Source organism: Triticum dicoccoides, chromosome 5B, assembly GCF_002162155.2.
Source record: "Triticum dicoccoides isolate Atlit2015 ecotype Zavitan chromosome 5B, WEW_v2.0, whole genome shotgun sequence".
Taxonomy (NCBI): domain Eukaryota; kingdom Viridiplantae; phylum Streptophyta; class Magnoliopsida; order Poales; family Poaceae; genus Triticum; species Triticum dicoccoides.
In genome coordinates this window covers 401,727,089-401,743,423 of record NC_041389.1, presented here as the reverse complement: position 1 = coordinate 401,743,423, position 16,335 = coordinate 401,727,089, and positions in this window count along the sequence as shown.

Genomic DNA, 16,335 nt, shown 5'->3' with positions numbered 1-16,335 from the left:
TAGCATCTCCCTTTAATGAGAAAGGAAATAACTTAAGAATATAGTGGTAGCAATTTTTTGCCTGAGCAAATAGGGTGGCATTATCATTTAATTTAGTATGATGTGCCATAACAGCTTCAGATTCATAACCATGAAAAGGATCGGATTCTACCAAAGTAATAAGTTCAGGATCAACAGAGAATTCATAACCCTTATCAGTAACAAAGATAAGAGAGGTTACGAACTTAGGATCACATTTCATTCTTTCTATCATAGCCTTTTCTTTCAACTGACTCGGTAATTTCTTAAGATCCTCTCTATCATTACAAGCAAGAAATTCTCTAGAAATCTCCCCCTCCATAACATAACCCTCAGTTACATTAGACATTTTAATTATAGTAGGAGTGCTAGGCATAGTAGGTGAATCATAATTTTCATCAGTTTCATCATTCTCAGGTTCTTTGGCTTTGGCAATTTGTTCATCAAGAAATTCACCTAGTGGCATAGTTTCATCAAGCAAGGTAAAAGCATCATCACGATTGTCATTCATAGAAGAATCAGTATCAACAATCACTTGCGACATATCATATTGCATAGCCGGTGGTGGTGTCCTAGGTTGACGTAAAATAGAAGGTGAATCAAGTGTAAAGTTAGATGACAGTTCCTTACCTCCCCTCATCTTAGAGGGTACGATCTTAGGGAACAAGCCCTAACAAATTGACTAAATTACATGACAAATCTCATCCATCTCCATCACCGTACAGCAAGCCTACAAAGGAATTACTCACTCCTAGTGGTGAGAATCATGGAACTATTGATGAAGAAGGGATGATGATGACGACGACGATGAGTCCCCCTCTCTGAAGCCCCGAGCGGACTCCAGAACAGCCCTCCCGATGAATAATAGGAGGTGGAGGCGGCTCCGTATCGTAAAACATGATGAAACTTCTTCTTCTTTTTTCTCGGGAAGTAGTAATTTATAGGCTTGAAATTAGGTCAGGCAAAGCCTCGTGGGCCCCACAAGAAATCAGGGCGCTCCCTGGGGGGTAGGCGCGCCATGTTGCCTTGTAGGCAACAAGTGGGTCCCGTCCAGTAGATCTTCGTTCCGGTATTTTTATTTATTCAATACAAAATCTCCGCAAAGTTCCATTCGATTCTGACAACTTTTATTTCTGCGCAAAAACAACACCATGGTAGTTCTAGTGAAAACAGTGTCAGTCTGGATTAGTGCCATTCAAATCATGCAAATTAGAGTCCAAAACAAGAGAAAAGTGTTTGGAAAAGTAGATACAATGGATACGTATCATCTACCCATAGCAAACACTTACTCAAATAACATCACATAAAAAGGGGTTCAAGAGTTGTTACAACCCATCACAGATACCATGATGGAGGAGGAAGAAGGGGTGTTGATGGTGGTGATGGAGGCACGGCGGCAGATGATGGTGGTAATGGAGCGGTGGCGGCTGCCCATGGCCGCGCCCCACCATCGGCGGCTCACTTCGGTCTGCCCATTGGTTGCAACAATGGTGTTCCCGATGTGAACAGCCGCTGGACGTGAAGATGAAATATGAATGGTTGGTGGTGGCTAGGGTAGATGGTGTATACATAAGAGCTCTCATGTAGCCTCCTCCGTTGATATAGCATCTCTCCTTTGATCCAAGGGCTCTAGGTGAGCCCAATCCTCTCCCAAAACATCCCTTTAAGGCCAAGGAAGTCGTAGGTATAAATCAGGACCAAATCCACGAAGAATCCCGTCACAACAGGCAACCTTTGGTGAAGTTTGAGCCTCAAACGAGCGTCCATACAACTAGCCACGGTCATATGAAATGTCGTCTTTGGCTCTGGCCTCTTCCGGTAAAACGGCCGCCATTTCTTCATACAAACTCCGGATTTGATGTTCTTGGTCTCGTTTGGTTTGTATGGACGATGCCAATCCATCTGGTTTTAGGTCTTGATTCTGAGCACTTTGGAAAATTTGTTGTTTTCACTCCCTAAAATGGCTAAGTCTGGGGTCCTGGATGTCCTCCATTTGTACACCTTTCATCGTGCTAAGTGCATGGAAAGTCCGCGTCACCTAAAGACACACAAATACAAAGAAAACTAATAAAAACAAACTGAGAATAAAGAATATGCAATACTGGTGGTGAAAAGAGTAAAAACTGGAAATCATGCATATGGACATGTAATTGGCTCAATGGGACATGATATAACTTGATATACGGATATAATGTGCAACAAATGGGCCGTGAAAATGCGTAAAATATGGGCCATCACTTGATGAGTGCTACTTCTTGAGCTTGCGTTGGTTTTTCCCATGAAGAGGAAAGGGTGATGCAGCATAGTAGAGATAAGTATTTCCCTCAGTTAAGAACCAAGGTATCAATCCAGTAGAAGAAGAACGTGCAAATCACCAATACCTGCACAAACAATCAAACACTTGCGCCCAACACGATAAAGGGGTTGCCAATCCCTTCATGGTCACTTGCAAAAGTGAGATCTGATAGAGATAGATAAATAAAACTAAACAAAAGATAAAATGTTTTTGGCTTTTTTTGGTTTATAGATCTGAAAATAAAAGATTGCAAAACAATAGACCGGAAACTAATATGATGGAAAATAGACCCGGGGGGCATAGGTTTCACTAGAGGATTCTCTCATGAAGGCAAATAATACGGTGGGTAAACAAATTACTGTCGAGCAATTGATAGAAAAGCGCAAAGTTATGACGATATCCAAGGCAATAATTATGCAATATAGGCGTCACATCTTTGTCAAGTAGACCGAAATGATTCTGCATCTACTACTATTACTCCACACATCGACTGACTCCTGCCTGCATCTAGAGTATTAAGTTCATAAGAACAGAGTAACACATTAAGTAAGATGACATGATGTAGAGGAATTAACTCAAGCAATATGATGAAAACCCCATCTTTTTATCCTCGATGGCAACAATCCAATACGTGTCTCGCTACCCCTACTTTGTCACTGGGTGAAATCACGCAAGTTTGAACCCAAAGCTAAGCACCTCTCCCATTGCAAGAAATACCAATGTAGTTGGCTAAACCAAACCGGTAATGCAAAGAGAAATACAAAGATACCAAATCATGTATACAAGATTCAGAGAAGATTCAAATAATATTCATAGAAAAGCTGATCATAAATCCACAATTCATCGGATCTCGACAAACACACCGCAAAAGAAGATTACATCGGATAGATCTCCAAGAACATCGAGGAGAACATGGTATTGAGAATCAAAGAGAGAGAAGCCATCTAGCTACTAGCTATGGACCTGTAGGTCTGAGGTAAACTACTCACGCTTCATCGAAAGGGCAATGGAGTTGATGTAGATGCCCTCCGTGATCGAATCCCCCTCCGGCAGAGCGGCGAAAAAGGCCCCAAGATGGGATCTCACGGGAACAGAAGGTTGCAGCGGTGGAAAAGTGTTTTTGTGGATGCATCTGAGAGTTTTGGAATATATGTGAATATATAGGAGAAAGATCTAGGTCAGTGTGTCACCGAGGGGGACACAAGATAGGGGGCGCACCCTACCCCCTGGGTTCCCCCTCCACCATTGTCGCCGCCTCGTGGCTCTTTTGACTTGAACTCCAAGTCTCCTGGGTGTCTTATGGTCCAAGAAAAAACATCATAAAGTTTTATTCTGTTTGGACTCCATTTAGTATTCCTTTTCTGCGAAACTAAAAAACAAGGGGGAAAACAAAAACTGGTACTAGGCTCTAGGTTAATAGGTTAGTCCCAAAAATAATATAAAATAGGATATTAATGCATAAAAAACATCCAAAACAGATAATATAATAGCATGGAACACTAAAAAAATTATAGATACGTTGGAGACGTATCAAGCATCCCCAAGCTTAATTCCTGCTCGTCCTCGAGTAGGTAAATGATAAAAACAGAATTTTTGATGTGGAATGCTACCTAACATATTTATCCATGTAATTTTCTTCATTGTGGCATGCATGTTCAGATCCATAAGATTCAAAACAAAAGTTTAATATTGACATAAAAATAATAATACTTCAAGCATACTAATAAAGCAATCATGTCTTCTCAAAATTCTATGGCTAAAGGAAATTATCCCTACAAAATCATATAGTCTAGCTATTCTCCATCTTCATCACACAAAGTATTCAAATCATACATAACCCCGGTTTTAGCCAAGAAATTGTTTCATACTTTATTATTCTCAAACCTTTTCAACATTCACGCAATACATGAGCGTGAGTCATGGACATGGCACTATAGGTGGAATAGAATATGGTGGTTGTTGAGAAGACAAAATGAAGGAGATAGTCTCACATCAACTAGGCGTATCAACGGGCTATGGAGATGCCCATCAAGAGATATCAATGTGAGCGAGTAGAGATTGGCATGCATCAGATGCACTAGAGCTATAAGTTTATGAAAGCTCAAAAAGAAACAAAGTGGGTGTGCATCCAACTTGCTTGCTCATAAAGACCTAGGGCATTTGAGGAAGCCCATCATTGGAATATACAAGCCAAGTTCTATAATGAAAAATCCCCACTAGCATATAAAAGTGACAAAATAGGAGACTCTCTATCATGAAGATCATGGTGCTACTTTGAAGCACAAGTGTGGAAAAAGGATAGTAACATTGCCCCTTCTCTCTTTTCTCTCATTTTTTTGAATGGCTTCTTTGGCCTCTTTTATTTTGATTTCCTCACATGGGACAATGCTCTACTCATGAAGATCATCACACTTTTATTTACTTACAACTCAAGAATTACAACTTGATACTAGAACAAAATATGACTCTATATGAATGCCTCCGGCGGTGTGCCGGGGTATGCAATGACTCAAGAGTGACATGTATGAAAATTATGAACAGCAGCTTTGCCACAAATACTATGTCAACTACACGATCATGCAAAGCAACATGACAATGATGAAGCGTGTCATAATAAACAGAACGGTGGAAAGTTGCATGGCAATATATCTCGAAATGGCTATGGAAATGCCATAATAGGTAGGTATGGTGGCTGTTTTGAGGAAGGTATATGGTGGGTGTATGCCACCGGTGAAAGTTGCGCGGTACTAGAGAGGCTAGCAATGGTGGAAGGGTGGGAGTCGTATAATCCATGGACTCAACATTAGTCATAAAGACTCACATACTTATAGCAAAAATCTATTAGTCATTGAAACAAAGTACTACGCACATGCTTCTAGGTGAAGGGTTGGTAAGAGTTAACCATCGCACGATCCCGACCTCCACACAAAGGAGGACAATCAATAAAAAATCGTGCTCCGACTTTGTTACATAACGGTTCACCATACGTGCATGCTACGGGAATCACAAACTTTAACACAAGTATTCTTACCAATCCACAATTACTCACTAGCATGACTCTAATATCACCATCTTTATATCTCAAAACAATCATAAGGAATCAAACTTCTCATAGTATTCAGTGCACTTTATATGAAAGTTTTTATTATATCCCTCTTGGATGCCTATCATATTAATACTAAATTCATAACCTAAGCAAATTACCATGCTGTTTAGAGAGACTCTCAAAATAATATAAGTGAAGAATGAGAGTTCAACAATTTCTATAAAATAAAACCACCGACGTGCTCTAAAAAGTATAAGTGAAGCACTAGAGCAAAATTGCCTAGCTCAAAAGATATATATGTGAAGCACATAGAGTATTCTAATAAAATCACGATTCATGCGTGTCCCTCTCAAAAGGTGTGTACAGCAAGGATAATGGTGGCAAACTAAAAAGCAAAGACTCATATAATACAAGACGCTCCAAGAAAAACACATATCATGTGGTGAATAGAAATATATCCTCAAGTAAAGTTACCGATAGACGAAGACGAAAGAGGGGATGCCTTCCGGGGCATCCCCAAGCTTAGGCTCTTGGTTGTACTTGAATATTACCTTGGGGTGCCTTGGTCATCCCCAAGCTTAGGCTCTTGCCACTCCTTATTCCATAGTCCATCAAATCTTTACCCAAAACTTGAAAACTTCACAACACAAAACTCAAGAGAAAATCTTACGAGATCCGTTAGTATAAGAAAGCAAATCACCAATTTATGGTACTATTGTGAACTCATTATTTATTTATATTGGTGTAATATATACTGTATTCCAACTTATCCATGGTTCATACCCCCTGATACTAACCATAGATTCATCAAAATAAGCAAACAACACAAAGAAAACAGAATCTGTCAAAAACAGAACAGCCTGTAGTAATCACAAAACTTCGAATACTTCTGTAACTCCAAAAATTCTGAAAAATTAGGGCAACCTCGGAAATTTGTATATAAATCTTGTGTATACAATTCAGATCAAAAGCACACTTCTGTGAATTATGAAAATTATTTTTCTGGGCGCAAAAGTTTCTGTTTTTTAGAAAGATCAAATCAACTATCACTGTAAGCCATCCCAAAGGTCTTACTTGGCACAAACATTAATTAAAACACTAGAACACTTCTAACCATAGGCTAGATGAATTATTTATTGAAAAACATAGCCAAAAAAGCAAAAACAAAAATAAAATTGGGTTGCCTCCCAACAAGCTCTATTATTTAACGCCGTTAGCTGGGCATGAAACATAGATCTAGTTATTGTCATCTTTGTTATGCAATCCATAAGTAGCTCTCACAATAGATTCATATCGCAACTTAATTTTCTTTCTAGGAAACTGTTCCATGCCCTTCCTTAAAAGAAATTGAAATCTATTGTTTCTTTCTTTCATATCAATAATTGCACCAATCGTTCTACTGAAAGGTCTACCAAGTATAATAGGACATGTAGGATTGCAATCTATATCAAGAACAATGAAATCTACGGGTACATAATTCCTATTTGCAACAATAATAACATCATTAATCCTTCCCGTAGGTTTCTTAATAGTGGAATCCGCAAGATGCAAATTTAAAGAACAATCATCAAATTCACGGAAACCTAACACATCACATAAAGTTTTTGGAATCATGGAAACGCTATCACCAAAATCACACAAAGCATGACACTCATAATCTTTAATCTTAATCTTAATGGTAGGTTCCCACTCATCATAAAGTTTTATAGGGATAGAAACTTCCAATTCAAGCTTTTCTTCAAAAGATTTCATCATAGCATCAAAGTTATGTTTAGTAAAAGCTTTATTTTCATTATAAGAATGAGGATAATTCAACATGGATTGCAACAAGGAAATACAATCTATTAAAGAATAATTATCATAATTAAATTCCTTGAAATCCAAAAGAGTGAGTTCATTACTATTTAAAGTCTTGACCTCTTCAATCCCACTTTTATCAATTTTTGCATCTAGATCTATAAACTTTGAATCATTGGGACGCCTTTTAACTAAAGTTGACTCGTCTCCAGTCCCATATTTATGAAGATTTATATTGTAAAACAAAGATTCAATATGAGTCACATCAATCACTTTAATATCTTCATCATTATTTTGACAAAAACTAGAAGAACACGCTTTTACAAACCAATCTCGTTTGGCACGCATCTTAGGGGTTCTTTCTTTACACTCATCATTGGAAATTCTCATAGCTTTTAGAGACTCATTAATATGATGCTTTGGTGGAATAGATCTAATTTACAAAGAACCAATCTCAAGAGAAATTCTATCCGTGTTCCTAGCCAAATCATCAATATTAAGCAATTTTTCTTCAACGAAATCATTGAAACTCTTTTGCAAAATCAAAAATTCTTTAACACTATTAACAAAATCAGAGGACATATTATCGTAATTTCCATAACAATTGTTGTAGTAATTACCATAATTATTAGAGGAATTACTAGGAAACAGCCCCGGATTAAAATTGCCTCTATACGCGTTATTACCAAAATTGTTCCTACCAACAAAATTCACATCCATAGATTCATTATTATTCTCAATCAAATTAGACAAAGGCATATCATTAGGATTAATAGAAGCACTCCTAATAGCAAATAATTTCATAAGTTCATCCATCTTTCCACTCAAAACATTAATTTCTTCAATCGCATGCACTTTTTTATTAGAAGAAGGTCTTTCGGTGTGCCATTGAGAATAATTAACCATAACATTACCAAGGAGTTTAGTAGCTTCTCCTAAAGTAATTTCCATAAAAGTACCTCCCGTGGCCGAATCTAAAAGATTTCTAGAAGCAAAATTCAATCCGGCATAAAAAAATTGTATGATCATCCACAAATTTAAACCATGAGTAGGGCAATTTTGTATCGTCAATTTCATCCTCTCCCAAGATTGTGCAACATGTTCCTGATCAAGTTGCTTAAATTCATAATATCATTCCTACGGGAGATGACCTTAACGGGAGGAAAATACTTGGAAATAAAAGCAACTTTACACTTATTCCATGAATTAATATTTTTTAGGCAAAGATGAAAACCAAGTTTTCGCACGATCTCTTAGTGAAAACAGAAATAGCTTCAATTTAACAATATCATTATCCACATCTTTCTTCTTTTGCATATCACACAACTCAATGAAACTATTTAGATGGGATGCGGCATCTTCACTAGGAAGGCCGGAAAATTGATCTTTCATAACAAGATTCAGCAAAGCGGCATTAATTTCATAAGATTCCGCACTAGTGGCTGGAGCAATCGGAGTACTAATAAAATCAATATTATTAGTATTGGAAAAGTCTCACAATTTGGTATTCTCTTGAGTCATTGTGGCAAAGCAAGCAATCTAACACACCAGCAAACAAAAAGCAAACGAAAAGACGAACGGAAGAAGGGCGAAAAAAGGCAAATCTTTTCGAAAATTGTTTTAGAAGTGGGGGGAGGAAAATGAGAGGCAAATGGCGAATAATGTAATGCAAAAGATGAGAGTTTTATGATGGGTACTTGGTAGGCTTGATGTAGATCTTGACTTGGCATAGATCTCCCTGGCAACAGCACCAGAAATTCTTCCTGCTACTTCTTGATCTTGCATTGGTTTTTTCCTTGAAGAGGAAAGGATGATGCATCACAGTAGAGATAAGTATTTCCCTCGGTTAAGAACCAAGGTATGAATCCAGTAGGAGAAGAACACGTGAATCACCAATACCTGCACAAACAATCAAACACCTGTGAGGGAGTCCTGGACTAAGGGGTCCTCGAACAGCCGGACTATATACTTTGGCCGGACTGTTGGACTATGAAGATACAAGATAGAAGACTTCGCCACGTGTCCGGATGGGACTCTCCTTTGTGTGGAAGGCAGGCTTGGCAATTTGGATATGTAGATTCCTTTCTCAGTAACCGACTTTGTACAACCCTTGTCCCCCCCGGTGTCTATATAGACCGGAGGGTTTAGACTTCTGGGGTTCAGCCACAACAATCATAACCTCATAGGCTAGACTTCTAGGGTTTAGCCATTACGATCTTGTGGTAGATCAACTCTTGTAATACTCATATCCATCAAGATCAATCAAGCAAGAAGTAGGGTGTTACCTCCATAGAGAGGGCCCGAACCTGGGTAAACATTGTGTCCCCCGCCTCATGTTACCATTAGCCTTAGACGCACAGCTTGGGACCCCCTACCCGAGATCCGCCGGTTTTGACACCGACATTGGTGCTTTCATTGAGAGTTCCGTTGCGTCGTCACCAGAAGGCTTGATGGCTCCATCAATCATCTACAACAACGTAGTCCAGGGGAAGATCTTCCTCCCTGAACAGATCTTCATATTCGGCGGCTTCACACTGCGGGCCAACTCGCTTGGCCATCTAGAGCAGATTGATAGCTACGCCCCTGGCCATCAGGTCAGATTCGGAAGCCTGAATTTTGTGGCCGATATTCATGGAGACTTGATGTTCGACGGGTTCAAGCCCATGACGGTTGTCCTCGGCCGCTACGATGAACATGACCAAGATCTGTCATCGGGCCACACGCAGAAGATAGCACATGTGACCGCCCTGGCCCTAGAGCCGGAGCGGACTGCGTCGTCCAAAGACGGGAAGCTTAACCCTACCATGGAGGCCGCACACTTGGCGGCGCTCGAGCTGCACACAGACCCAACATTGAGCTGGGCTTGTGTCACCGGAACCTCGGACTCGTCTCCGGCCATGGGTTCCGGACTGCGTGCATCTGCGTCCATCGAACCAGATTGGGCGCCGGTCTTGGAGTTCAGCTCCGCGGTCTTCTAGCACTCGCCTTTTGGTGAGATGTGAAGCTCGTTAAAATCCCTATCCTTGTTGGGGAACTCTCGACCGAACTATGCCCGGCTCGATTGGGAAGCGCACGACGAAGAACTTTGTGTCCCACCCACCACCCACTTCATAGCCACTGTCGACGACTTAACTAACATGCTTGATTACGACTCTGAAGACATTGACGGTATGGACGACGATGCAGGAGAGGAGCAGGAACCACCACATACAGGGCGTTGGACAGCCACCTCCTCATACGACATATACATGGTGGATACACCCAAAGAAAACAACGACGGCAATGAAAATCCAGTCGAGGATAAACCTCTTGAGACACAGCCAAAGCACCAACGTCAGCGACGCCGCTCTAAGCCACGCCGTAGTAAAAACATCAATACCGTCATAGTAGAAAATAACACTCCGGACGATGCCAAAAACAATGAAGACCCCGTTGAGCCAACCTTCGAGCAGGAGGAACGGGAGGATGGGCGAGTCAGCCCTGGCGAACAGGACATGAACGAAGACTCGGAGGATAGTGATGACCCACAAGTATACGTGATAGTTGTAGCCTCTTTCGATAAGTAAGAGTGTCGAACCCAACGAGGAGCTAAAGGTACAACAAATATTCCCTCAAGTCCTACCGGCCACTGATACGACTCTACGCACACTTGATGTTCGCTTTACCTAGAACAAGTATGAAACTAGAGGTACTTTGTAGGTGTGATAGGATAGTTTGCAAGATAATAAAGAACACGTAAATAAAAGCTAGGGGCTGTTTAGGTAAAGAAGCAATAAAGTAAATATAGCGAGTGTGGAAAAGTGGTGGTAGGAGTTGTGGAATTGCCCCTAAGCAATTGACTATGTTACTAGACCGGTAATCACTATTGCAATTCTATTTGAGGGAGAGGCATAAGCTAACATACTTTCTCTTCTTGGATCATATGCACTTATGATTGGAACTCTAGCAAGCATCCGCAACTACTAAAGATTCATTAAGGTAAAACCCAACCATAGCATTAAAGTATCAAGTCCCCTTTATCCCATACACAACAATCCCCTTACCCGGGTTTGTGTTTCAGTCACTCACGCAACCCACTATAAGCGAATCATGAACGCATTGCAACACCCTACAGCGGGAATCCCTCACACTTGCGCGACACGGAGGGCAAAATAGGACAACACCAATAATAAAACATGCAACTCAAACCAATCATAGCAATTCATCAATCATCGATAGGAAAACGATAATCTACTCAGACATCATAGGATGGCAACACATCATTGGAAAATAATATGAAGCATAAAGCACCATGTTCAAGTAGAGGGTACAGCGGGTTGCGGGAGAGTGGACCGCTCTAGATAGAGGGGGGAAGGTGATGGAGATGTTGATGAAGATGATGGCGGTGTTGGTGTAGATCGCGGTGATGATGATGGCCCCCGACAGCGCTCCGGCGCCACCGGAAGCAAGGGGGAGAGAGGCCCCCTTCTTCTTCTTCTTCTTCTTCCATGACCTCCTCCCTAGATGGGAGAAGGGTTTCCCCTCTGGTCCTTGGCTTCCATGGCTTGGGAGGGGCGAGAGCCCCTCCGAGATTGGATCTATCTCTCTATTTATGTGTTCTCTGTTTCTGCCCCTTCACCGTTTCCTTTATATATGTAGATCCGTAACTCCGATTGGGGTGAATCTTTCGCCCATATTTTTCTCATAAAATTAGCTTTCTTGCGGCAAAAGAAGGGAATCTGCTGCCTTACGGGTGGCCCACGAGAGTCCAGGGCGAGCCCAGGGGGGTGGGCGCACCCCCCTGTCTCGTGGCCACCTCGGACACCGTTTCGCGTTGATTCTTCCTCCGGAAAATCCCAAATATTCCAAAATAATTCTCCATCCGTTTTTATCCCGTTTGGATTCTGTTTGATATTGGTTTTCTGCGAAACATAAAACATGCAACAAACAGGAACTAGCACTGGCACTGGATCAATATGTTAGTCCAAAAAATAATATAAAATGTTGCCAAAAGTATATGAAAGTTGAAGAATATTGGCGTGGAACAATCAAAAACTATAGATACGACGGAGACGTATCAGCATCCCCAAGCTTAATTCCTGCTCGTCCTCGAGTAGGTAAATGATAAAAAGATAATTTTTGATGTGGAATGCTACCTAACATAATCTTGATCATATGTCTAATCAAGGCATGAATATTAAGACACGAGTGATTCAAAGCAATAGTCTATCATTTGACATAAAAACAATAATACTTCGAGCGTACCAATAAAGCAATCATGTCTTTTCAAAACAACAAGGCCAAAGCAAGCTTATCCCTACAAGATCATATAGTTTGGCCATGCTTCATTTTCGTCACACAAAAATGCTCCCATCATGCACAACCTCGATGATGAGCCGAGCAATTGGTTCATACTTTTTAACACGTTTCAGCTTTTTCAACCCTCATGCAATACATGAGCGCAAGCCATGGATATAGCACTATAGGTGGAATAGAATATAACGATGGAGGTTATGTGGAGAAGACAAAAAGGGATAAAGTCTCACATTGACACGGCTAATCGACGGGCTATGGAGATGCCCATCAATTGATGTCAATGTGAGGAGTAGGGATTGCCATGCAATGGATGCACTAAGAGCTATAAATGTATGAAATCTCAACAAAAGAAACTAAGTGGGTGTGCATCCAACTTGCTTGCTCATGAAGACCTAGTGCATTTGAGGAAGCCCATCGTTGGAATATACAAGCCAAGTTCTATAATGAAAATTCCCACTAGTATATGAAAGTGACAACATAGGAGACAATCTATATGAAGAACATGGTGCTACTTTGAAGCACAAGTGTGGAAAAAGGATAGTAACATTGCCCCTTTTCTTTTCTTTTTTATTCTTTTTTCGGTGGGCTTCTTTGGCCCCCTTTTTTATTTAGGCTTCTTTGGCCTTTCCTTTTTTTTCTTTTTTTTATGGGGCAATGTTCTATAATGATGGTCATCACACTTTATTTACTTACAACTCGATATTACAACTCGATACTGGAAGAAAGATATGGCTCTATATGAATGCTTCCGGCGGTGTACCGGGATGTGCAATGATCTAGCGTAGCAATGACATCAAAAAACGGACAAGCCGTAAATACATCATTGAGGGAGTCCTGGATTAGGGGGTGTCCGGATGGCTGGACTATGACCATTGGCCGGACTCCTGGACTATGAAGATACAAGATTGAAGACTTCATCCCATGTCCGGATGGGACTTTCCTTGGCGTGGAAGGCAAGCTTGGCGATACAGATATGTAGATCTCCTACCATTGTAACCGACTCTGTGTAACCCTAACCCTCTTTGGTGCCTATATAAACCGGAGGGTTTTAGTCCGTAGGACGAACAACAATCATACCATAGGCTAGCTTCTAGGGTTTAGCCTCTCTGATCTCGTGGTAGATCTACTCTTGTACTACCCATATCATCAATATTAATCAAGCAGGAGTAGGGTTTTACCTCCATCGAGAGGGCCTGAACCTGGGTAAAAACATCGTGTCCCTTGTCTCCTGTTACCATCCGCCTAGACGCACAGTTTGGGACCCCCTACCCGAGATCCGCCGGTTTTGACACCGACATTGGTGCTTTCATTGAGAGTTCCTCTCTATCGTCATCTTTAGGCCCGATGGCTCCTCCGATCATAAACAATGATGCAGTCCAGGGTGAGACTTTTATCCCCGGACAGATCTTCGTATCCGACGACTTTGCACTGCGGGCCAATTCGCTTGGCCATCTGGAGCAGATTGAAAGCTACGCCCCTGGCCATCAGGTCAGATTTGGAAGTTTGAACTATACGGCTGATGTCTGCGAAGACTTAATCTTTGACGGGTTCGAGCCATAGCCAAGCGCGCCGCACTGTCACGATGGGCATGATCTAGCTCTGCCGCCGGACAGTGCCTTGGAGGCTGCACAAGTGTCCGCTCCGACCCTTAGCTCGAAGCCGACTGCGTCAATCGAGGACGGGTGGCTGGACACCGCCTCGGGGGCTGCTATCTCTACGGTGATTGAGCCGAACACCAACCCTGTCCTTTGTGAAGCTCGTGACTCCAAGGTGCCGGACTCCTCTCCGGACTCCGAACCTTCCGCGCCCCTGCCAATCGAATTCGATTGGGCGCCGATCATGGAGTTCACCGTCGCGGACATCTTTCAGCACTCGCCCTTTGGCAACATCCTGAATTCGCTAAAGTCTCTCTCTTTATCAGGAGAGCCATGGCCAGATTATGGTCAGGAAGGTTGGGATGCGGACGACGAAGAAATTCAAAGCCCACCCACCACCCACTTCATAGCCACTGTCGATGATTTAACCAACATGCTCGACTTCGACTCCGAAGACATCGACGGTATGGACGACGATGCAGGAGACGACCAAGAACCAGCGCCTACAAGGCACTGGAAGGCCACCTCATCATACGACATATACATGGTGGACATCCCAAAAGATGGGAATGGCGATGGAACAACGAAGGATGACCCTCCAAGAAACAGCCTAAGCGCCGGCGTCAGCGGCGTCGCTCTAAATCCCGCCACAGCAAAAACGGTGATTCCGGCACGGGAGACAATAATATCCCGGAAAGTGCCGAAGACAACCCCCTCCAACAGGATTCAGCGCAGGAGGATGGAGAAGCCAGCCCTCATGAGAGAGCGGCAGACGGAGAGGTAGAGGATGATAATTACATGCCTCCCTCCGAAGACGAGGCAAGCCTCGACGACGATGAATTTGTCGTGCCTGAGGATCCCGTCTAACAGGAGCGTTTCAAACGCAGGCTTATGGCCACGGCAAGCAGCCTCAAGAAAAAGCAGCAACAGCTTAGAGCTGACCAAGACTTGCTAGCTGATAGATGGAGTGAAGTCCTTGCGGCCGAAGAGTATGAACTCGAACGCCCCTCCAAGAGCTACCCAAAATGCAGGCTGCTACCCCGATTAGAGGAGGAAGCACCTAAACCTACATCACTAGCGCATGATGCGGCCGACCGGCCACCTCGTGGCCGCGACAGAGAGGCCTCTCAGCCCTCCACTCAAGCCGCACCCCGGCGTCGCTCAAAAAGTACCAAGGTACGGGGAAATGCGCCAGACCTGCAAGATATATTGGAGGACAAAGCAAGGCAAACAAGATCGATCTACGGATCGCGTGGGCGCCTCACTACACGTGAAGATAACCTTCATGCCGGATACAGCAAATCCGGCCGAGCCAAACACAGCATACAAAGCTCATTTGAGCTACGTCGTGATATAGCCCAGTACAGGGGCGCCGCACACCCACTATGCTTCACAGATGAAGTAATGGATCATCAAATCCCCGAGGGTTTCAAACCCGTAAACATCGAATCATACGATGGCACAATAGATCCTGCGGTATGGATCGAGGACTACCTCCTTCATATCCACATGGCCGGCGGTGATGATCTACACGCCATCAAATACCTCCCACTCAAGCTTAAAGGACCAGCTCGGCATTGGCTTAACAGCTTGCCAGCGGAGTCAATTGGTTTTTGGGAAGACCTGGAAGCCGCATTCCTCGACAACTTCCAGGGCACCTATGTGCGACCACCAGATGCCGATGACCTAAGCCACATAAGTCAGCAGCCAGAGGAATCGGCCAGACAATTCTGGACACGGTTCCTAACCAAGAAAAATCAAATCGTCGACTGTCCGAATGGAGAGGCCCTTGCAACCTTCAAACACAACATCCGCGACGAGTGGCTTGCCCGGCACCTAGGACAGGAAAAGCCGAAATCCATGGCAGCCCTCACAACACTCATGACCCACTTTTGCGCGGAAGAGGACAGCTGGCTAGCTCGTAGTAACAATATGACCAAGAGCCCTGGTAATTCGGATACCAAGGATAGCAACAGCAGGTTGCGTCGCAGCAAGCACAAGCGCTGCATTAACGGTGATAATGCTAAAGATACGGCAGTCAATGCCAGATTCAGAGGCTCTAAACCCGGTCAGCGGAAAAAGCCATTCAAGAGAAATACTCCGGGCCCGTCCAACTTGGACCGAATACTCGGCCGCTCGTGCCAGATACACGGCACCCCCGAAAAACCAGCCAACCACACCAATAGGGATTGTTGGGTGTTCAAGCAGGCAGGCAAGTTAAATGCCGAAAACAATGACAAGGGGCTGCATAGCAACGACGAGGGGGAGCCCCGGCCGCCGAACAATAG